We start from the raw sequence: 25,367 nt of genomic DNA, 5'->3' as shown, positions 1-25,367 counted from the left end.
GATAAGATAACATGGATTTTATTGGGAGGATTAACATCATCAAATTGGCTGTCCTCCCAAGAACATTAAACAGATTCAATGCAGCCACTCAATAAACACCCATAGCATTTTTTCAAAGAAATAGATAAGCACTCCTAAAATGGAAAAGTAAACTCTGTGAAAAAAACTACACCAATCCTTGGAAAAATAGGGTGGGAGGCATTGCCTTTCCCAACTTTAAACTGTACTACAAAGCAATACTAATTTAAACAGCATGGTATTAGAATAAAGACAGACCTACAGACCAATGGAATAGGGTTGAATATCCTGACATTGACCCTAAAGTATGTGATCATCTGCTCTTTGATAAAGCAGCAATAAATATGAAGTACAGAAAGGAAGGCCTCTTCACCAAGTAATGCTGGGAAAGCCGAGCAGCTATGTGAAATAAAATTAATTCGCTCATCTTTCCAATACCAGGAAAAAAGTCTGATCAAAATGGATTTAAGACTTCAATATCAGTCCCAAATGCATAAGGTACAAGAAAGATAATGTTACAAGAAAGATAATGTAAGCAAAAATCCTTAATGACACTGAAGCAAAATGCATCTTCAAGGACTAAGCACCTCTGACCAAGCAAGTGGAGACAAAGATAAACAAGTAGGACTATGTTGTACTTAGAAATTTCTGCAAAAGAAACAATGAACAAGATACAAAGGCAGCCAAAGGAATGGGGGATATTATTTACCAGTGCTGCTTGATAAAAGCTTAATATTAAAGGTATGTAAGACACTGGTAGAAATTTACAAGAAAAACTACAACCCCATAAAAATGATGAGAAGCGATGAGCAGAAACTTCCTCAAAGAAAAAATACAAATTGCTAAAAGGCACATGACAAAATGCTCTACATCCATCACTAATTATCAGGCAGATAAAAATCAAAACAGCAATGAGATATCATCTCACACAACAGAGACTGATATGCATCCAAAAGACAAGAACAACCTGTGTTGGTCTGAATGTGGGGAGAAAGGGACTATCATTCATTATTAGTAGGAATGCTGACTGGTCCAGCCTTCTTTGAAAAACAGTATGTGCATTCCTCAGAAAAAAAGAAACTGAGCCTAAGTATTACCCAACAATACCGCTTCTGGGAATATTCCTTTTCATTCCTTTACATCTTTTAGAAATTATTTTTAATTTTAAGTTTATAAGTTTATCACCTTTTACTACTAATCTTGTTGTCAGGTACTTGATTTTTCTCAAGAAAAATGGTGAGTGTGATACTTTTTAAAAATTTCTCTTCCATTTCATTATTTATGAATAAAAATCATGGATAAGCCTTGAAACTAAAGTTAAATGTACCAGACTATTAAAATATCATTATCCTTATGGGTTGTTTAATTTTTTATTTTATATGTCTCTGTACATAGGCATGCGGTATATGTATTCAGTGAATGCCTGTGTTTGATATATGTGCATATTCTCAATAATTTACAATAAATAATTATGTTCTTCATAATATCACTGTATCACTGTCATCCTGTTGTTCATTATCACTGTCATTCTGTTGTTCATCGATTGCCTCGAGCAGGCCCAAGTTTTGTCTCCTACGTCGAGCCCTGAAATTTTAAAAAGTGCCACATTCGATGCTCTTTGAGGGTCAGGAGAATGAGACCCATCATTGTTACTGGTTTTTGGCATATTGAATATGCCACGGGGAGTTTGCCAGACTCTGCCGTGTGGGCAGGATACTTTTGGTAGCCTGCCAGGTTCTCTAGAGTAAGAACTAGATAATAAGATGCTGTGTGGCTGCAAATGCAGCTGCATGCTTCCGGGAGCAGGGTTTTATAGTCTCTGAGTCTTGGCCATTGATGGGATTACATGGCACCTGGAGTAGTTGGTGGGTGTAACACCTACGTACTGGAAGATGGGGATCTGGGTGGAGGAGGCCCCAATCCCAATCCGAGCAGGCTTGGAGATCTATGCCCTAGGTATCGCACACCTGGGTTCATCTGCCAGTTCCTTCATGCATGAGGCTCGTCTGAAGGTGTGGAGAGTGACCTTAAGCATGGCTGTGGCTGGAACCTGAGGTATTCAGCTGCTGGGGCTCTGCTTGGGGTGGGTAGGGAAACTCAACTCACCCTCCTCCAAGGGACCCCTGTGAGGACAGCCAGGCATGAAGGCAGGAGACTCTGCACTGTTCTCTTCCGGGAGCAGGGTTTTATAGTCTCTGGGTCTTGGCCGTTGATGGGATTACACGGCGCCGGGGGGCAGGGGGCAGTTGGTGGGTATAACACCTACCTACTGGAAGATGGGGATCTGGGTGGAGAAGGCCCCAGTCCCAACCTGAGCAGGCTTGGATCTATTTCTTCATAATAAGAAATAGAAATTATTGTAAATGTTTTATAAATGTCATGTGTTTCTTTACTTCACCAGTATTGTGTGGTAAGAAACAACAATGAGATATCATCTCAAGTCACAGAGATTGGCATACCTCAAAAAGAACAAAAACATCCAGTGTTGGCACAAATGTGGGGAGAAAGGTTATTGGTGGGAATTCAGAGTGGTCCAGTCCTTTTAGAAAACATTATGGGCATTCCTCATAAAACTAGAAATTGAGGTTCCCTATGACCCAGCAATGTCACTTCTGGAAATATACTCTGGGGTCTGAAAAACATACTGCAGAAAATTCATCTACACTTCTATTTCATTGTGGCTCTATTCACAAGAGCTAGAATCTGGAAACAACCCTCATGTCTGAGAACATATGACTGAATAAAGAAATTATGGAACAGCTACACAGTGGAATGCTTTGTAGTCACCAGGAAAAATGAATTTCTGAAATGTGCTTATAATTGATAGACATGGACAGTGTTATGATGAGTGAAATGAATCAGAAGAAGGTCAGATGTAGAATGATTGCACCCATTTGTTGGACATTAGAAAAACATAGTATAAGACTAACACCCATGGTCAGTAGCTATAAAGGCCAGAAGGACTGGTCCATGGTTGGAAACTTGCCACAAGTAGTGGTGGAAAGGGGCAGTTAGGATAGAGAAGGGACCACTATGACAATGATAGTTGGAAATGATCACTCTGGACAAGAACTGCGCACTGAAATTAGGTAAAGGCGTATGCATAACAATCTTTAAGTGCATGTATTGCAAACCATAATGCTGAGAGAGAGAGAGACAGAGACAGACAGACAGAGAGAGAGAGAGAGAGAGAAAGAGAGAGAAGAAAATCTCCTGGCATAGAGGCAGCTTTGGTGGGGTGGTGATGGGAGACAAACTGGGAACATTATGGGGAAAATTTATACTGTTGAAGGGATGGGTATGAGAACACTGTATGACTGAATTCCAACCATGAACAACTTTGTAACTAAGTATCTCACAGTGATTCAATGAAAAACTCAACTAAAAATAAGCAAAAACAAAATTCAAAAGGTCAAATATTTGGAATTTAGGAGACCGTATCAAAAAAAAATACCTCTTGGAACAAATACATATTCTAAGCTTAAAATATCTAAATGTGAGTGATAATGAAAATAACCATATCAAAGCTCATGTAATTTAGCTGTCATATTGAAATAAAGGGTATAGAGAGCATTTATTTCTACATTTAAAAGGAAAAAAGAATGAGAAATATTTGCCTGTTCATAGAAATTTAAAGTTTGGGAAAAGAGAAATGGAGTAAATTTCTATTTAAACAATGCAACAAATATAAGTTGCATTGGCATAATTTCTAAAGAAGCTTTCAAATATATTATTTTGTTTATCTTTAACAATTTTATAATTCTTTATTATGAAAAATTATGGGTAAATAGAGCAATGATTATTAAAGTCAAGGTATAGATAATAGTATTGTGTAAGAAATTTAAATGACCTAACTGCATAATACCTGGTACAAAAATCACAAAAGAGTGATTTGAAAAAAGTTAATAAACTGGATTCTAGAGATCATATCACTATACTATAAAGAAGGCTCAATTTTTTAAAAATTTCTGTTAAATCACCATGAGATAGTTAAAAAAACTTTCATGATTGAGTTTCAGTCATAAAGTGATCAAACATCCATCCCTCCAAGTGTATATTTTCTACGACCAATGTTCCCAGTATTGCTGTCCATGGCCCCATTCCCTGACTCTATGGCAGACAATTTCCCTCTTTCTCTCTACATTTGGGCCTGAAGGTTTTCAATACAGATACCGAGAGGCCATCATGTTTTGTTCTTTGTATACTTTCAGTACACATCTCCCATCCAGAGAAATCCCTCCAACATCATTGACCTAGTGATTCCTTCTCTATCCCAGCTGCCTTCTTCCCCATCTCATGAGACAGGCTTCCAGTCATGGAGCAATATTCTTGGCCTTGTCTGCTGTCCTTGGGTGTTATTTTCATAATATCTTATTTTATATTCCACAAATGAGTGAAGTCATTCTATGTCTGTGCCTTCTTTCTGAATCATTTAACTTAGCATGATACTCTCCAGATCCATCCACTTATAAGCAAATTTAATGACTTCATCTTTCCTACAGCTGCATAATATTCCATTATTTAGATGTGCCATAGTTTCTTTAACCAGTCGTCTGTTCTCAGGCACTTGGGTTGTTTTCAGATTCTGGCTATTATGAAAAGTGCTTCAGTGAACATACAGGTGCAGATGTCATTTCTATTGTGCTTTTTGGCACCCTCTGGATTTATTCCCAGAAGTGATATTGCTGAGCATATAGAAGTTCAATTTCTAGACTTTTTTAAAAGAAATTCTCATGTTGTTTTCCAGAAAGGCTGAACCAGTCAGCATTCTCACCAACAATGAGAGAGTCCCTTCATCCACACATCCACACCAACATAAGTTTGTTCTTCTTATTCTTTTGGATGTGTGCCACTCTGTGACGTAAGATGATACCTCGTTGTTTTAATCTGCATCTCCCTGATGATTAGTTATGAAGAGAATTTTTCATGTACCTTTTGGATAGCACAGCAGGAAGGGTGTTTTCCTTGCACGCAGCCGACCCCGGTGACCTGGGTTCAATTCCTCCGCCCCTCTTGTAGAGCCCGGCAAGCTACCGAGAGTATCTTACCCGCACAGCAAAGCCTGGCAAGCTCCCTGTGACGTATTTGATGTGCCAAAAAAAACAGTAACAACAAGTCTCACAATTGAGAGGCTACTAGGTCCGCTTGAGCAAATCCATGAACAATGGGAGGACAGTGCTACAGTGCTACCTTTTGGCTATTTGTATTTCTTTTTTTGAGGAAGTTTCTATTAATTTCTTCTCCCCATTTTTCATGGGTTCACTGGTTTTATTCTTGTACAGTTCAACTAATGTCTTGTATATCCTAGATATTAACCTCTTGTCTGAGGGGCATTGGATAAATAATTTTCCCATTCAATGTTCTCTCTCTGTATTTTGGTCACTGTTTTCTTTTGAGTACAGATTATTCTTAGTTTAATGCAGTTCCGTTTGTTTATGTTTGTTAATGAAGGCTTATTTTAAAGACTATATGTCATATAAATAAATACAATTATCACTATTGTATGGCTATTGGATTGCTTCTTTACCCCAGAACTAATGCAACTACGTTCTCATGATTTAAAAGGTGGTTCCAAATGTGAAAGTATTGTTTGATATAAGTTAATCTTGCCCTAAACCAGTCTAGACCTAAAGTAATGCCTTTATTAATAATTTAGGATTCTTCACTTGATCTTAGCCAAAAGATTGGGAAGTGATAGCCTATCATAACTGATAAACATTTCTATATAAATTTAACTCATTCATTTTGAGGTTTATCTTAGATGTTCTTATTTCTATCTCAATATTTTGATATTTTATTCCTAGTCATTACATACGCTTGTTTTAGTTGAAACTAACACATTTAACACATAGATTCATGTAAAAGCAAATATTCAAGAAAGATTATATCCCAAAACAGGACATTTTGAATCTTATCAGAATAAAATAAAATTAAAGTTGATCCAAACGTCTTAGAGTTTTTTAAATATTATTATTACTATTATTATTATTATTTCCTTAGATTGTAGATTTCAGTTGTGAACTTCCTGTGAATCAAATTGGGGATTTAAAATCTTATTGTCTTTAAATTTTCTAGGGGTGACAAATTATTCCAATTTGTTTTACAACTAATGACGTTAAGGTACAGTAATTAGAAAACGTTGTCTGCATACTCCTATTTGGAATGTATTTATTTTTATTTGTTGTCAGCATCACGAATGCCTTATGTATATTTGGATAGAAAATAGATTTTAGTTTTTATCTTATAAAGTTCAAAATTCAATTAGCTCTACTTCATTGTATAATTCATTGTAGTATCCTAATTATGGAAGACAGTAGTTTCCAAGATGATCAGACAATAAATACTATGCTTATGCCCTTGTGTAACCAGCCATGATATTCTCACACTAACAAATTCAGACTGCTTCTTTACATCCTTGAATCTGTGTAACCCCAGTGATTATTTTAACGAATAAAATAATTCATTAATGACTCTGTCAGTTTCAAGCGTAGTATGTAAGAGACCTTTCACCTTCCTCCTACTTCATCTTGGAAACCAAACAACAATAAGAAGAGTGACTAATATGAAAGTGACCTGCAGTGAGGAAGCCTTAAAGCATGTGTAGAGACAGATGACTGCCAGATTTTCTAACCACCTCCTCCTGGGAACCAGACCTATAAGTGAAGAATAGTTCAATTGATTCTTTCTGTGACATTTGATGGCAACCTAGTGAGAACCATTCAACTGAGCTCAGTCAACACTAAATAATGTGAGGAATAATAAATCTGGCATTTTTCCTTTTAGCAAAAAGCAAGGAATTAAGAAGAATCGATTTATTTGGGGCTGATCTTGAGGATATAGGATTTATGAGAGACCGTACAAATATAAGCCACTGCTAGATTTCAAGGGCAAAAGATGAGAGCTCTATGATCTCTTTCTATTTGTTGCATTATATGTTTTATTAATTGATCACTATGGTTTATCAGACATTCTAAAGTTTTCCAGAGATATTGAAGTAAACCCCTGAAATTAAAAATTGAATTCAGCATTAGAAACCAGAAAACCTGCCTGGTCAGGGATGGGTGAAGATATTGAGACTGAACAAATGAACCTTGGATAGGATAAGAGGGTAGAAAGCTTAATCAGAAATCATCATTTGCAGTTACATCAGCATTGTTCCTAAAAGGGTCAGCCCATGAGTGATTTTATTTAGCACTCTGGTGCCCACCAGTCTGTAATCCATCCTTCCTTAAAATGTGCTTCCCTGTTCTCTCTAAGTATTAAAAACAGCTGACAAACGTGTTTTTGTGAACTTTCAGAAAAGAAGATTACTTTTAGGACATGATTTCACCAGTTCCAACCTACTGGCTTGTTGCCAAAAAGTTTTATCTTAATCAATCACCATGTTGCATTTCTCATTTTATTGGTCCTAAAAATGGCAGCAGAAACAGACTTTCTCAGATACAATCTCAGTGGCTTGAAAATGTCTTGACAGGATGGGACACTGATTTGAGATTTTCATTGTGATTCTATAGTAGGGCTGGAATGATACTTGGTTGTATGTTCTGGACCTTACAGAGCTTGATCGTCCATCAACATTAAAGAAAGTAACATAATTTCTTATTATCTTGCCCATATTTAGTGAAGAAGAAGTGGGACTTACAGTGTGTCACCATACTGTGAATTTGTATCTAATATATAAAGTTCATAACATAAAATCGATGTTGATTATTCATTTCTCATTATGAAGTTCTGTGTATTGTATCATTTAATAATTTTCTCTTAGTGCAATGTGCTTGATATCAACATTATAAACTTGTACTAAGACAAAATTTTTGTTGAGTTAAATGCACTGAAATTAACTATAGATATCACATTTTAAAAAAATGGTGCCATACCTGGTTGTGCTCAGTGCTTACTCCTGGATCTGCAATCAAAAATTCCTCCTGGCAGTGCTTGGTGAACCATATAGGATGATGGGGATCAAACCAAAGTAGGTCGCATGGAAGGCAAATAAATGTCTTATATACTGTACTACCTCCCCATACCCAGAGGTGAAAAATTATAATGAATATACAGGTTTGTGTTACCATCACCACAGAGAACACTTATATTATCATAGAAAAAATTTTGTCACTACTTTCATTCTCTTCCCATTTCAGTCTTTATTTTTCTCCTCAAAGATAGCTTCAAAGTTTTATTTTACATAACAATAATTGAGTCAGATTCTGTAGTCCTTTGTATCTATGTTCTTTCAAAGGCTATGGTTTTTCAAATATTTTTACTTCTTTCCTCTAAGGAAATGTTTTGTAGCATTTTCAGCAGTTTTCCATAACAAAAACACAAGATATATTATCTTTGTTCTGCATTTGGGCAGGGGTTGGGGCTCAGGATGGAAATATCCGAAAAAGTGGAAAGGTGTGCTGGGTGGGACTGGTGTTTGAATATCAAATGTAGTCAAATATTGTGAACTACTTATAAAATAAAATTTTTTAAAAAGAAATATTTCAGCATATTTCAAAACTGCAAAAGTTTAAATGTGAAAACACATATAGCTACCAAGTAGAATCGATTAATAAACATCTATTATACTTGCTTTTTCACATACATATTCATAAAAACTTCTAATTTTTGGTGCATATCAAAGTCACTCTATATTCTACTATGTTGCTTTGAAACACTGAAGAATGTATATCTTTAACTAGAGAGGTGTTTTCAGACTGTCCATGGTTATATTTACATTCTTGACATTCAGATGGTGCAAAATCAATGCATATACAGTAGAAACCATACTTCAATTTTTTAAATTTTAATATTATCCCAATATAGAAAAATAAGACATATATTTTCTTCTGATCCTGGATAAACATAGGGACTCTCAGATCCCAGTCTCATAATCACAGAATAGCAACTACACTACAGATCATTTTTCAGCTTCAGTGCAGTATTCAGTGAATTGCTTGAAACATTCAATGAATTCAATATTTTATTATAAGGTAGGCTTTTTGCAAGATGATTTTGCCAATTTTTAGTCTAATGTTCTGATCATCCTTGTGATGTCAAACTATTATGTTTAGTGGGTTGCATGTATTATATGCATTTTCAACTTAATATATTTTCAAATTTGATGGGCTCATAGAGATGTAACTACACAGGAAACAGAAGATTCATAGCTGAAAATGTGATTATAAGTCTCTTTCCCCCTTACTGCTTTATTTTCCCTATAATAAAATGCTCAATATTAGAAGTCCTATCTGTTGAAGTTTTACAGGCGTATGCATATGTCGAAGCTGTCTTAAGTAAAATGGGAGTCAAAGGAGGTAGAAACATTGAGAAAGGAAGAACTGCTGCCTTCCTGTTCGAAACCCTTCATTTACCTGAAAACTGTGTGAGAGAGTTCACATCAGTGCAGTCTGCTAGGAGAACCTCTAAGGCATGGGCATTTTTTTATTCCACCACCACTGAACAATTGTCCAGTTTCACCTGATTCCACTTGTCTGCATGTCACAGGCACTTGTACCCACTAACAAAATTGTTGGGTAGTAATGGCCTCAGCCTAAAGTGAAGGACTTCTCATTACAGAAAAAGGAAAGCCAGTCCTTTTACCACTGTGCAGTTTCCCAGACTCATCACCTACCCAGTAGAAAACCATTATAGGATGGATACAAATAATGAAGTAAAATCCTGTTGGAGAAATATGAGGTGATGGAATAAGAAAAACAAACATTCTTAAAGCAAATGTAAGCTTTTCCACAACGGATAGAGCTGAAAATACACATCCTAAATTGAGAAGTAGAGGTGCAGGCAAGTTCCCCAAATAAAGACTGTATACAGCTTGCCTCTGTAGTTAGATTTATAGGTAGTTCACAAACCTATCCCATATCGGAATTACTATGTATGTGTGTATCTGTTGCTATTTAAGTATGTTCATGGCTGTGCTATTCACAGTAGTCAGGTGCACATAATAGATACAGGGACAGAAAAATGTGACTAATACATACCTATACATACAAACACACACCAGGTATACAATTAAGCTATAAATAAGGACTAAATCATGTAGTTGCAACTTAAACGAAATTGGAGCACATCGTGTTATGTGAAATACATCACAGGGAGAAGACAAGTACTGGATGATCTCAGTCCTTTGTGTATGTAGAGAAACAAAACATGGCAATGGACCCATTGAGTGAGGAAAATCACCTAGATTAGTGTTAAAAACAGAGATCTCCAAATGAGACGTGGAAGGTAGAATAAAAAAGTGGACTCTAAATATATAGGCTATTGGGAAGGTCTTTCACAATTTGGTGGTGGTAAGGTTTAGTAGCTATACTAAGATTGTAATGTTTCCCCATGAGCGACTCTCTGACATGACCATGGCCCCAGAGACACACGGACCTAATTCGGAACCCAGCAGTTTTTGGCAGAAATGTGAATGGACTATGCAGTAAGCTACGGCACCGTGCCCCGCCCCCTCCTGGAGGGAAAGGATGTCTGTCTTTTCCAACTCCTCCCTCCCCCCCGCCACCCCGTGGCACGGTGGCCACTGCCTCAGAGCCCATTGGACAGCTAGGTAGGAGCCAGCGGTGATAGGGCAACTGCAGAGACTCATAGGATGGGTGGTACCGGCTGTCCTTCCCGCCCTGCAGAAACCACGAGTTGCCCCTCACGAGGGGCTCTCTGGCATGGCCATGGCCTTGGAGGCACAAAAACCAATCTTGGAGCTACGCGGCTTTTGGCAGAAATCCCTCCAGACTTAATTAAGTAAAATATCAGAAATCCAAAATTGCACGGCCGTGATTATAACCAGCAATCACTGTCACTGTCCTCCCGTTGTTCATCGATTTTCAACCAGCAGTAGAAAACAAATTATTTAATGATGCCTTTTTAGCAGATCTGCTTGTTAGGGGAAAATTCCAAATAACAATGGTGAATATTTTTTCAAAATAATGAATGTAATAAAAGTAGAGAGAGAGTTCAGTGGAAATTATCTGCCTCACAGGCAGGGGGAAGGGTGAGATGGGGAGTATATTGGGGTTCTTGGTGGTGAAAAATGTGCACTGGTGAAGGGATGCTTGATAATTGTATGACCGAGACTTAAACCTGAAGCTTTGTTACTGTTCTTACAGTGATTCAATAAATAAATATTTTTAAAAAAAGATTGTAATGTTAATACTTACTGTTGACACATTACTTAAATTATAATAATAAAGTAGCAAAACCAGAAAAATGATCTGGCAGATATTATAGTAGTTAAGTATATATCTAGCTTATAACCAATCAAAGTTCAATTGTCAGAAACAGGTGGTCCTCTGAGGATTTCCAGATGAAGACTTGGAAGCTAAACAATACCATTGGGTAAGGTTCTAGAGGCCCTCAGGACAACCAGTATGAATGGGGACCACATAACCAACCACCATCACATGCTCTGGCCCTTGCATTGAACCAGTGGCCCAGTTGTCTGAGAAACACTGATGGAATCCCCAAATCTCCTGAGCACCACTTGGAAGATAACCCCCACCCTTGATAAAAAAGTAAAAAGAGGAGGGGGAAAAATGTCATGCTTGTTTGACACATTGATACTGGTACATATCACTGGTGGCTCACACTTGAATGTGTCTAAATTAACACAAATTGCAGTATCAACAGTATGTGAAAGCATTTACAGAAAGTTATTATGTGGATCTAGACAATAACTAGAGCATATTAGTTTAAAACTTAGAAAGTAAAGAGAAGTGTACCCGATAAAGAACTTTCATAATTAAAATTAAAGCTGGTGACAAGTGTACTAAGGATGTCTCACATATTTCTTGGATGGAGGCAAAGAACCATGAATCAGATAAGCAAATAATAAAGAAAGTACACATTGTCAAATAAAAACATTGCAGGATTTGGCTAAAGTTTAGAGTAAGATTTCTGTCTTAATTTATTCAGCTTCTATAATCAAAATTAGGTGATTTGTAGGAAACAGTTAATTTCTCATGAATTTCAGGATCAAGCTACCAGACAAGCTGGTTGTCTGGTGAAGAACAACTTCTTGCTACATAAACAGCCATCTTCTTGCTTCTTACATGGAGAAGGGATTAGGGAGCTTGGAATATTTAGAATGGCATTAATGCCATTCATATGATCTCACATCCTATGTGGCTGTAAATAATGATTTCTGATTAAGGTTTCTGTCCTGTAATATTTTAGGAAACATAGGAGGGATCATTCTCAACATTTTCAACTATCACACAATCTTTTTTTTGGTTTCTATTTTTATTTCAACTCCTAATTTATTCAGGCCAGTTTCAGTACCCACTGTCAGTTTTTTTTTTCATTTCTATGGAAGTTGAGCAATTGAATAAAATCTGACTGCTTCCTAACAAAATAACTCTTCATTCCTTTTAACTGAGGATCTAGCCTAGGCTGAAGCTGTTTTCTTCATTTTCCTATTTCTCTGGCTCCTTTACCCACAGCTGTCAGTTGCATATTTTGAAAATGGGGTGCTGACTCAGATCTATCTTTTGTATGGGGTCTTCATGGGTAAAAAAATAGGATGCAACAAGTTGATCTGGTAAGAAAAGTGTCTCTACAAAGTTAAAGCACATTCTACATTAACCAAGACATAAATATTTTGTGGTGGCATATTTTGGTTTATTTATTGGTTTTCCTTTGTGACTTCCTAAGTACTTCCATCACGATCGATCATGATCATCCTGTTGTTTGTCGATTGCCTCGAGCAGGCACCAGTAACATCTCCTTCACCCTAGCACTGAGATTTTAAAAAGTTCCATATTCAAGGCTCTTTCAGGGTTTAGGAGAATGAGACCCATCATTGTTACTGGTATTTGGCATATTGGGTACACCATGGAGAGTTTGCCAGACTCCATAATTCCATAATTTGGAAGATTTGATCAATTATTTTTCAGGGCCAGTTTCTACATCCAGAGACTAGATCAGTATATTTAAGGAGCTATGCCTAAACAGAAAAAAAAACATAAAACGTTAAAATTAAAATAAACTGACAATCCAGGCAAGAGAATCACTTTTTCGGTCATCAGATGACAAGTTTTCCTGATGTGCAGTGTCTTGTATCCTCAGGCATTAAGAAAAACAGCACAATCAAGTTCTCTATTTCTTCTTGTTTGTTCTTTAGAAGAGAACTGAGAATCCTTAATCGATTGAATAAACTAGAAAATATCCTGAAGGCGCTAGTTTAGAAATTAACAGATAGATACCAGAAAAAAAAAAAGAATTCATTTCGATTTACAAGCAAACCAAACCCAAACCCAACAATTTAAAGGACCTTAATCTGATCTCCACAAAAGTCAAATTATTGACCAGTACTTTTCTCTCCTCCTTTCTTTTTGATCTGCTAAATAATTATTGTCCTTGATTTCACTTAATTTTTATAAACAAGGCCAATTATTGTGTATAGGCACAGTGAGAATCAGATACAATTATACAAAGATCATATAATTGAATTAAACAGTATTATATGCAAAGATCTTACATCTCACATTTTTTTCTACCTTTGTGCTTTATATGAAACCTGAGACCATCCATGAAGACAAAATTCCTTCAGATGTACTCTGCCATGATTTTTCCCCATAACTCACATTCAGAAATTACCATCACCAGAAATTAGACTTAGAAATGGTCATTTTTTCACTTGTTTTAGGGCTGGGGCGATAGCACAGTGGTAGGTTGTTTGCCTTGCACGCAGCCGGCCTGGCTGAGCCAGGTTTGATTCCTCCGCCTCTCTCGGAGAGATAATAATTTGTTTTAAGATGTCCAAGAAGCTGTTTCATCAGGCTATGAGTAGGTTGGGACTCTCTAAGTGAGGAATGAGCCTGTTTCCCTTTGTTGAGGTTAATCTTAATTTCTGAAGAAACATTGCCTCTGACATTTCAGACAAATTCTCAATAACATAAACAGTTCTGAAATGATTTATTATAGAGAGAGGTTGTCTAAGTTTATGCAAATAAGATGTCATGACCAAAAAAAAAAAGAGCTTAATAGTCCATTCACTAGAAAATATCAATCCTGCAATTTTTAAGCATCCAGTTTACCATAATCAGTGCAATATTTATCTTTTGTTTGATGACAGATCTGTATTATGGAATGTTTGGCAAAATTCTTTTTTTTCTACAGAGTTTTCTGAATACTGGGCATCAGAACACCCAAAAAATGGCAAAAAGGCTTTAGAATCCTCACAATTATTAAAGTTATTATAACACAAGTGGCAAGGAAATTTGCATAATTGTTGTATAAAAATTCTGCAAATATACAGAACTATTAGATTTTCCAGAATTCTCAAACAATTGTGGGATGTCTATAACATCATTTAGATATATGCTAAAATTCTAAACATTTTTTGTATATGATTATCACTTCCCACAGAGCTTTTCCAAACTAGTAGGCTTAATTCACATAAATTTATTTATTTTGTAAAGTAGAGAAAATAATTTGGGATGCCTAGCTCTTCCAATTCTTCCATATTCACTTTCTCTTTAATCAAACATTTTTAGAAATTCCATTTCTGGAGAGTTTTTTCTCCTTCATCATAAAAGGGTTAAAATGAGAGTAACCATGAAACGATAACCATGAAACTATACTTAACTCCCATTTAAATAAGGTAAAAAGTATTTTAAAACTTTAAATAAAATTTATTTATCTTAAAACTAAAACTAGATTTTCTCAAAAAACTAATGATAAATAAGTGTAGTTATTTTAATATAATAAATATTATATATAATATATAATAATTTATATGTTAATATATGGGTTGGAGCGCTAGGACAGCGGTAGGGTGTTTGCCTTGCCGAGCCAGGTTTGATTCCTCCGCCCCTCTCGGATAGCCCGGCAAGCTACAGAGAGTATCTCACCCGCACGGCAAAGCCTGGCAAGCTCCTTGTGATGCATTCAATACGCCAAACACAGTAACAACAAGTCTCACGACGTTACTGGGCCCGCTCAAACAAATTGATGAACAATGGGAGGACTGTGGATGACACCGTGGATGATAATATATATATATATAAAATATATATAATAATATTATATAGCCTTCTCTGCCCCAAGGGACCCAACCAAGGCAGCCCACCTCCACTACCCAACCGCCGCTACGCCTCAGGCCACTTTCCAGACTGTGCAGCCACATCATAAGACACTCCCTACCCATTTTCCATAATTACTACACCATGTTTTATGGAGTTCAGACAGTAGGCAATAAATCATATATATATATAAGAGTCTGGCAAGCTACCGAGAGTATCCTGCCCATGCGGGCAGAGCCTGGGAAGCTTCCCTTGGCATATTCAATATGCCAAAGCAAGTAACTGTAACAGGTCTCATTCCCCTGACCCTGAAAGAGCCTCCAATTGTTGGGAAAGATGATTAAGGAAAGGCTGTTAAAATTTCAGGACTGGTACGAATAGAGATGTTACTGGCACTGGCTCAAGTAAATTGACAAACAATGAGATGGCAATAACAGTGATTTTAATATTAAATATAATTATTTTAGTGGCATATGTTAAATTTCCTAAGCAGAACAAGTAAACAATATATGTCACAACAAGTCTCAGCATTAATTATAATACTTCATATGATTTTGGCACAGGAAAGTCAAGAAATGGTTTTGCTCATATATACTAATCCATATTAAAATATAATTTAAGATCCTTCAATCAAGCTTGTCCTCACAAATTTTATTTTCCTAAGGCGAAATACTCAAATTTTCTGCATACCCTCTTTATATTCATTCTGTCCTATAAATATTCTTCATTCTGTTTCACAAGAAACAGTTTCATTTAAGACAGAATTATAACCTTTCCTCCAACAAAGATATCTCCATCATTATATCTCTTAAGACACACATCTATAATTACTATTGATTTAAAGCTCTAGTTATAAAAGTGGGCAACAAAATCTCAATATTCAATTTTATGGTTCTAGAGATCTGCATGCTTCAAACTAAACCAACACACTTCAGACAAGTTTTGACTCACAAACGTGATCTCAGATCATAAGTATTTCAGGGGCAGAAATGATAATTCTACCTACAAGCAAAAAATAAATCAAAGAAATAAAAATAATTCTATTCATTTCCACTAAAATTTAAGATATCAATAAAAGAAAAAAACTGAATTTTAATGTTTGCAAAAATACGACAATATTTCTTATTGAGCCTGGGTATTTACGTGTAAGATACAACCTACAGCTATTTAGCCAGTTTTGTATCAAGATATTAAGCCCTATTTTCAACAAAGAAAAAATCATAATCCAATCTCATAATTCTCCTTTTTATTAAGATCTTAATAGTCAAATCTCAGGTATATAGAAGCTAGATTCCTTATCTTCCTTTCTGTAATTCCTAGACTCTAATCAGTCTATTATATGTTTTTCTCTTTACATTCCAGTTTTTAACTTACGCAGTTTTTGAAACTTACCTTAGTTTTCTTGACCACTAAAACCTTAAGATATGATCTCATGTTAATTTGTTTTTTTAAATTATGGTTAATAGCACAGCGGGTAGGGCGTTCGCCTTACACGCGGCCAACATGGCCGACCCGAGTTCGATTCCTCCGCCCCTCTCGGAGAGCCTGGCAAGCTACCGAGAGTATTCGATATGCCAGACACAGTAACAACAAAGTCTCCAATGGAGACGTTACTGGGCCCGCTTGAGCAAATCGACGATCAACGGGAGGGCCTTTACCTTTTACCTTATGGTTAATTGATTTATTTATAATCGAATCAGTGGCAGTGACAGTGATAACTGAATCACCATGAGACACACAAACAGGTTTTCATGATTAGGTTTGAATCATACAATTGAAACACCCATCCAGTCACCAGCGTACATTTCCCCCTACCAATGTCCCAGTCACCCTAACTCCATAGTCTATGGCAGGCACTTTTCTTGGTTGTCTCTCTGTCTCTGTCTCTATCTCTGTCTCTGTCTCTGTTTGTTTTTCTCTCTCCCTGTCTTTTGCTCTCTGTTTATCTCTCCCTCTCTTACTCAATTTTTCTTTCCTTTTGGAAATTATGGCTTGCAATAAAGACACTGAAAGACTATAATGCATGACACTTTATGTACTTCCAGCACTCAATTCTTGGCCAGAGTGATCATTTTCAACTAACATTGTCATAGTGGTTCTCTCTCTGTCCTAACTACTGTCTTCTCTCAATTTGTAGCAAGCTTCAAATCATGGGCCTGTCACCCTGGCCACTGATTTTCTGTCCTTTGATATTAATCTCATACTATTTTTTATATTCCACAAATGAATGAATTATTTCTATGTCTGTCCCTTTCCTAATAACTAATTTTACTCAATATGATACTCTTCATGTCCATCCATTTATAAGCAAATTTCATGACTTTATTTTTCCTGGTTACTACATAGTATTCCATTGTGTAAATGTACCATAGTTTCTTTATCCAGTTATCTTTTCTTTTTTAAAAGGTAATTTCATGATTTTATTATTTTTAATTTTTATTAGTGAAACAACATGAGGTACAGTTGTAGACTTACAGATTTTTGTGCTTGGATTTCAATTATACAATGTTCAAGTACCCATCCCTTCACCAGTGCCCATTCTCCACCACCACTAATCCCAGTATCCTTCCCACCCCCCATCCCCCCATCCCCCGATCCCACCCTGCCTCTGTGGCAGGGCACTCCCTTTTGTTCTCTCTCTCCTTTTGGGTGTTGTGGTTTCCACATAAAGTAACAAAATAGGAGGCTAACAGTCATCTTTTCTTGAGCACTTGGGTTGTATCCAGATTCTGGCTATCATGAACAGTGCTGCATGAAGAGATGAGCAGATAGCATTTCTGCTGTGTGATTTTGGGCCTACAGGGTATATTCCCACAAGTGTTATTGCTGTCTCAAATATGGGAGCTCAATTTCTATTTTTGTGAGGAATGTTCATATTGTATTCCAGAAAGGCCGAACCAGTCAGCATTCCAAACAACAGTGGATGAGATTCTTTTTCTCCCCACATCAGTGCAAGCAGATTTTTCTTTTTGATTTGTACCGATCTCAATGGTATGAGGTGATATCCCATTGCTGTTTTGATTTGTAGCTCCCTGATGATTAGTGATATAGAGCATTTTTTCATGTGCCTTTCAGTCATTTGAATTTCTTCTTTTTTTTTGCTTTTTGGGTCACACCCAGCAATGCACATGAGTTATTCCTGGCTCTACATTCAGCAATTACTCCTGGCTGTGCTCAGGGGACCATATGGGATGCTGGGAAATGAACCTGGGTCGGCTGCATGCAAGGCAAATGCCCTACCCGCGGTACTATTGCTCCAGCCCCTTGAATTTCTTTTTTGAGGAAGTTTCAGGCCCTCAAATATACTATCACTTAATCTTTTATGGAGGAGTAAGAAATACACAGTTGGGCAAGGAAACTCTTCAACAAGTGATGCTGGGAAAATTGGGCAGCTACATGGAAAATAAAGAACTTCGACCTCTTTCTAACTCCCGGCACAAAAGTCAGATCAAAATGGATTAAAGATCTCAATATCAGACCTGAATCCATCAGGTACACCAGAAAAACGTAGGTAAAATACCCCATGACGTTGAAGCTAAAGGAATCTTCAAAGAAGAAACACCACTAACCAAGCAAACGGAAGCTAAGATAAATAAAACTACATTTAACTAAGAAGCTTTTGCACTTCAAAAGAACAGTGACCAAGATACAGACAGCCCATGGACTGGGAAGAACTATTCACCCAATATCTATCTGATTAGAGGTTAATATCAAAGATATCCAGAGCACTTGTAGAACTTAACAAGAAAAAGACATTCAACCCCATCAAAAAGTGGAGAGAGGAAATGAACAGAGATTCCAGGATGTCAGTTTTGGTTTTGGGTAGGGCACACCCAGGGGTGCCCGGGGTTTTCTCTTGGCTATACGCTCAGGAAACACCACTCAGCACTTTGGTAAACCATACTGGGTGCCTAGGATTAAATATAGATCTAGTACATGCAAGGCAAACACTTTACCTGCTGTACAACTTTTCCCTCCTTCTTGATGTCAGTTTTTAACAAATTGTCTTGCTAACCACAATATCTCTTACATTGTTTCTTTACCCATTAAATCCATTCAAACTTTTCCCAATAAGAAATTCAGCTGGAAACCTCCAAGTATTCCATAGGCCTAATAAATCTGTCCAAAAGATTCAAAAATTGCTTAGAAGGAATTTTGTAATTCTGTCCAAGAGAAACAAAGGCTTGAATATCTTTGAGCCGGATTAAAGAGCAGATCTGCATGCAGTATTTACCTCTTTTGGGATTGCTTCTTTTTAACAAAAGACAGACTATATCCCAGAACACATACAATTAGGAGACCAACATGAAAATAGCTCTCCATAGCCCAAATCACAGCATGTTACAAATAATACAAAACACAGTCCAGGCATGATGTCCCCAGCCAGCCTTTCTTTAAAGCATGTAATAGATAGGAGAACTCTCAATTTCCTGTCACTCTCACTGTCACTGTCCTCCCATTGTTCATCAATCTGCTCGAGCGGGCACCAGTAACATCCCACAACAAATTGAGACCTGTTGTTACTGATTTTGGCATCTTGAATACGTCATGGGTAGCTTGCCAGGCATTGCCATGCGGGCGAGACACTCTCAGTAGTTTGCCGGGCTCTCCAAGAGGGTTGGAGGAATAGAACCTGGGTTGGCCGCATGCAAGGCAGAGCCCTACCCACTGTGCTATCACTCCAGCCCCTCAATAATCTCTGTAGCACTGTAGCACTGTCATCCTCTTGTTCGTCGATTTGCTCTAGCAGGCACCAGTAACGTCTCCATTGTGAGACTTGTTGTTACTGTTTTTGGCATATCAAATACGCCATGGATAGTTTGCCAGGCTCTGCCATGCGGGCGGGATACTCTCAGTAGCTTGCTGGGCTCTCTGAGAGGGACAGAGGAATCACACGTGGGTTGGTTGCATGCAAGACAAACACCCTACCAGCTGTGCTATTGCTCCTGCCCAGGATAATCTCAGTCTCTCCAATTCTTAAATTACAGTTCTTCTGATCTAAAGCAAAGATACAGTTTATAATGTTTATAAAGAAATTAAAACATATCTGAACATACTAGTTTCCCCTCTGAGATGGCTTCAACTTTCCAAAGCTCTCACAGAGTGGCAAAGTATCTTTGAAATTAGCATTTCTCTACATTTTTGCCTTTTTCTTCTGGGAAAAAAACATACACACAAGTGGTAGCAGACAAACACATGGATCAGTTTGAAGATCCAGGTAACGTTGGTGAAAGCAGACAACTTAGATCTTAGTGCCTCAACTTAAAGAGATGCTTCCAGTTTTTCATGATTAAGCATGATATTTGCTGGTCTTTTTATGGTAAATTACTGCTTTAAGTACTTTGAAGAAATTTCAATCAAAGCCCATTTGTTGAACGGTTGTTGGATCTTGTCAAATGGTTCTCTGCATCTATTGATAGGATCAAACAATATTTCCTTCTCTTTGTATTGATATGATGTATAATGTTGCTTCAATTGCTTATAGTAAATACTCCTTGAATGTCTAGGATGAATTCTATTTGGTCATTGCTTTTGATCATTTTGATCTCTTTCATATTCAGTTAGCCAATATTTGGTTGAGAATCTTTGCACATATGAATTTTGACAAAATTATAACCTCAAAACTGAAGTTCTAGCAAGTGTTTGACTAGCTTTAAAAAAACTCAACAATTTGCAGTTATATGATTTAATAAAAATATATATGTATTCATTGTGCTTTATTATCAATTCTATAGTCATATTATACTCATAGAATATATTTGTTGATTTTAACCATATTCTATATTCTGGACCCACTTGAGAACTGAATATAATTCAGCATATTGGTTTTAAATTTCATTTATGTTAATTGGTAAGATGAAAGTGAAACATCAAAGGTGAATGTTAAAACTACTCATTTTGTTAAGGACATGAGGGAATTTGTGCTAAATTGGATGATAGGTCTTAAATATTGGAATAATATTTCCTTTTTTACTTCTTCTACTCACAGGATAATGTCTACAAATATGGGACAATTTGGGGGGGAACACTTATTTTAAAAACTAGGGTGCACACCCAGTGACATGCTGGCTCCAAGCAGTGATCAAGGACCAAAACGGTCACACATCATAATGCTTAAAAGTACAAAAACTTTAATGTATATCTTAATGTAACATGGAATAACTTTAATCTGTGTAAGTACACTTTCTCCATCACTTTATTAAACCTGAGAATGCATCAACACAACAAACCAGACTCTAGTTTGCAGCAGTTACTGATTTCCAAGGTGTAAATCACCACCCTTATCTCTCCCATAAAGTTCAAGCTACTAATATGAGAATGATGAAGAATTAGGGAGAGATAAAATAGACGTAGTATCCACAACATTACATATGTCATGAAATAATGAGGATACAATGATTAAAAAGCACTCAAAACTCAAATTTATTTGATTGTGTGGTTATATAATATTTCTTGCTAATATGACTTTGAAAATACCTAAAAATTATCAGTTGGCCCATGCACACCACTACAGGCAAGTAAAGGAAAGTGATCTGAACATTAATCTCATTACTATAATCTACCACTTAACGCCGAAATGCAATTTTTTTCAAGTATTTTTTGCAATTTAGTCCCAGTTTCCCCACATTTATATTTAGGATTCAAACATTAATTTTATTCGTTACCAGGATGACTATATCACTGTATCACTGTCATCTCGTTCTTCATCGATTTCCTCAACCGGGCACCAGTAATGTCTCTATTCGTCCCAGCCCTGAGATTTTAGTAGCTTCTCCTTACTCGTCTTTCCCAATGATTGGAGGTTCTTTTACGGTCAGCGGAATGAGACCTGTAACAGTTACCGGTTTGGGCTATTGAATACACCACAGGGAGCTTGCCAGGCTCTGCCCGTATTATGAGGATCATTAATGATAGTAAACTCACACATAGTAGGACTTCAATACATAGAATTCATCATTGTTATTTTCACTGCTATTACTAAGGAAACTGCATTAGTTCAATTAATTCTTATTAATGTTAATTTATTTTTAACTTTTCTATATGGTATAGTTTGCCTTGGATAAAACAGTTGATTTTGAAATTAACATCTTTTTATTTTAACTGAATTTCTAGATGGAGTTTTTAATAGTGTCAGTCTTTTGCAAATTAACTGCAAATCATCATGCTGCCAGTCTAGTTAAGCATTTCCTTCTTTGAATTCCTAGCAAAAAAAATGGGGAAGTATGATGTAAGTATCAGGAAGACCTTACTAGTCCCATCTTATTAAGTGAGGATTGTTGTGAAGCAATATGCCCACCAATTATTCATATTGGCCTGGGGCATGAGGAAAGGGAGAAGATTCAACTGTTCTGTTTCTAAACAAAAGCAAGCCTGTTCTCTAAAATAATCATCTTTCCCCTTCTCATTTCTTTTCATTCTTTCCCACAGATGTGATATACTTGACATCATCCAGAAATGGTTATATATATTGAGCATTTGAATGTCAGATGAATAGCTTTGAATACAGCTTTTGAGTTTCCTACTTCATTTAATCTATTTATAAGTTCTGTTTTGCAAAGGAAAAATCTATTACCTTCTGAAGTCATATTAATAACTACTTATCAGTGCGGTTGTATGACATTATGACTAATAGTTTAAGATTGCTTCATCCCCTTTAGTATTTGTGATATCAAAATAATGCTAGGAATTGTATAGATTACTTGGCAAATAAAAGAAAAAATGTTTGTTTCTCAAGCTCAAGTTTTTAATTTACTACAAGAAAATGTTTTATTTTTCTTCTTAAAACTTTCAGCTGCTTCATTCTCTGCTACATTTCATTTCTATTTTCAACACACAATTTAGGTTAACATGGCTAATATAGAAATAAAATATGAACAAAATGCTTTATATGCAAGTCAGTTCTTATCATTAAAAATCTTAAGCCAAAAATATCATGGGTTTCAAATAAGAGAATTCATTATAATTATATTTTTAGCTAGGTTTAAAGGCCATATTCATGTATGGAAATACAGATGTAAATTAAAATATTGGTAAATGTATTTATGCTAATGAAATTATTGTCCAGTTCATGATAATTTTAGATGGTAACTTTTGGGGACTACTATTTAAACTTTTAAAAATTCTTCCAGTCTCATGAAAGTTTGAGCTTCATAACTCCCTTGTGATTAGGATAATTGATTCCACATGACAACCTGAGACCAATGAAATGTGAACAAAAGTAACATGCTACCTCAGGGTCAAGGAATTTAATGGCTACTGTGAAACTCTTCAAACCTTCTTTCTCTGTCTCTGTCACTGTTTCTCTGTCTCTGTCTCCATCTCTCTCTGTCTGTCCCTCTGTCTCTTTCTGTCTGTCTCACTTTCTCTTCCTCTCTCTCCCTCTCTCTATCTCTCTCTTCCTCCCAGGTTCTTCCTCTGCACTGATCTCTAATAAATTTGGCTACCATTTGTTCTAGGTTCTTGGGAAGTAGCTGCTAAGGCCCTGGGAACATTCTTACTGATAGTAGTATCTTGTTATTATAGTGTGCCCCTCAACCAACATTGGATCATTCATTCTAATGGAAGAATTCATGTTGGACATAAAGACAGATTTAACTTGAGAGGCAACTCGTAAGGACCAGAGAGATAGCAGCTAGCCTTGCACGTGGTTGACCTGGGATCTGTCCCTTGAATCTCATAAGGTCTCCAAAGACCAAGCTTAATATGAGGGATGGCTGAGCACCAGGAAGAAGGAGTAATTACTGGTCCAGCACAGTCTGGCTCTAGAAGTAAAAAAATAAAAATAAAATGGACAATTTTTGGCTATCATTGTCAGTGATTGCTTTCAGCAGAATCAAAACTACTTTGGTCCCTTGCTATCTCTCTATATATTTTATCTACATCCTACATTTAAGTTCTAGTGGTTTCTGAAATACCTGTTTTAGATTCCACCTAACTCTACATTTATGTCCTATCCTGGGACTTTAATCATTGCTTCTAGACCATTTTTCCTTAAAATTGTTTTGATAGGTCTTCTATGTTATCAGGATCCAATTATCACACACTCAATAATCCAGTCCAATCAATTTAATTATTATCATCCATGCAACTCTTACATATCACCCTATCTGCCTTTGCTAATATTGTAATAACTGAAGATCTTCTGCATACAACTTTGCATATCAAAAAATGTACCATTCCTCCAGTTACAATTCAAATTATAATAACTATGGTGTCATGTAACATTATTTTGTATTCTTACTGTTTTTAGCCACAAATTTATCTTGACCAAACTAGTTCTGGTGTTTTTGTTGTTGGTTTGTTGTTTTGGAGCCACACCCAGTTGTACTCAGGGAGTGCTACTAGTTCTGTGCTCATGGATAACTCCTGGTGGTGCTTGGAGGATCATATGGAATACCTGGTATGGAACCTGGGTCAGCCATGTACAGGGCAAATGCCCTACCCTCTGTACTATCACCCTGGTTTCCCAAAGACTTCTTAGACCCTAAAGGTAGACTTTCCTTAATTCCTCCCTAGTGAAGATAACAGCTTCAAACCAGGGAAAGAAATACTGAAATTTGATAACACATTTACATAGTTGTGTAAGTAAGAAACTAGGAAGTGAAAATATAAAGTCAAGAAATGATACGTTGATATTGTGGCTTTATAAGGGATGCTAATAACCTGAGTTAATTGGTACATAAGGATTGCCATAGCCATGAGACATTTATAGACAGAATATCTCTATTTTGAAAACTGCCCTATATTCTAGTTCATTATTCATATAAATACAATTAAATTCTGAGTATTGCTTTCTAGCCTGCCACATTATTCTAAAACTTTAGAAAGAAAGAAAGAAAGAAAGAAAGAAAGAAAGAAAGAAAGAAAGAAAGAAAGAAAGAGTCCTCCAGTTGTTCATCAATTTGCTCGAGCGGGCCCAGTAACGTCTCCATTGGAGACTTTGTTGTTACTGTGTTTGGCATATTGAACACATCATGGGTAGCTTGCTAGGCTCTGCCATGCAGGCGAGATACTCTCGGTAGCTTGCCGGGCTCTCCGAGAGGGGCAGAGGAATCGAACTCAGGTTGGCCATATTGGCTGCGTGCAAGGCAAACGCCCTACCGCTGTGCTATACCACCTTGAACACGCCCGATCTAAAAGTTTATTGGATATAATAACTTTGTACTAAAAATTTTTGCTTTTTCCTACATATATAACTTTGTCTTCTAGTGATATTTTTTGAGTTATTATCTACTAATTTAAATCACTTTTTTTTCTTTTGACTATATTTTTCTTTTTGACTAGCTCTTGATTTCACTGACAATTTTCTTTTTTGCTTTTTTTTGG

The sequence above is a fragment of the Sorex fumeus genome, unplaced genomic scaffold, assembly GCF_029834395.1.
Source record: "Sorex fumeus unplaced genomic scaffold, SorFum_2.1 ptg000075l, whole genome shotgun sequence".
NCBI classification, from domain to species: domain Eukaryota; kingdom Metazoa; phylum Chordata; class Mammalia; order Eulipotyphla; family Soricidae; genus Sorex; species Sorex fumeus.
Note: the sequence above shows the minus strand (reverse complement) of the source record.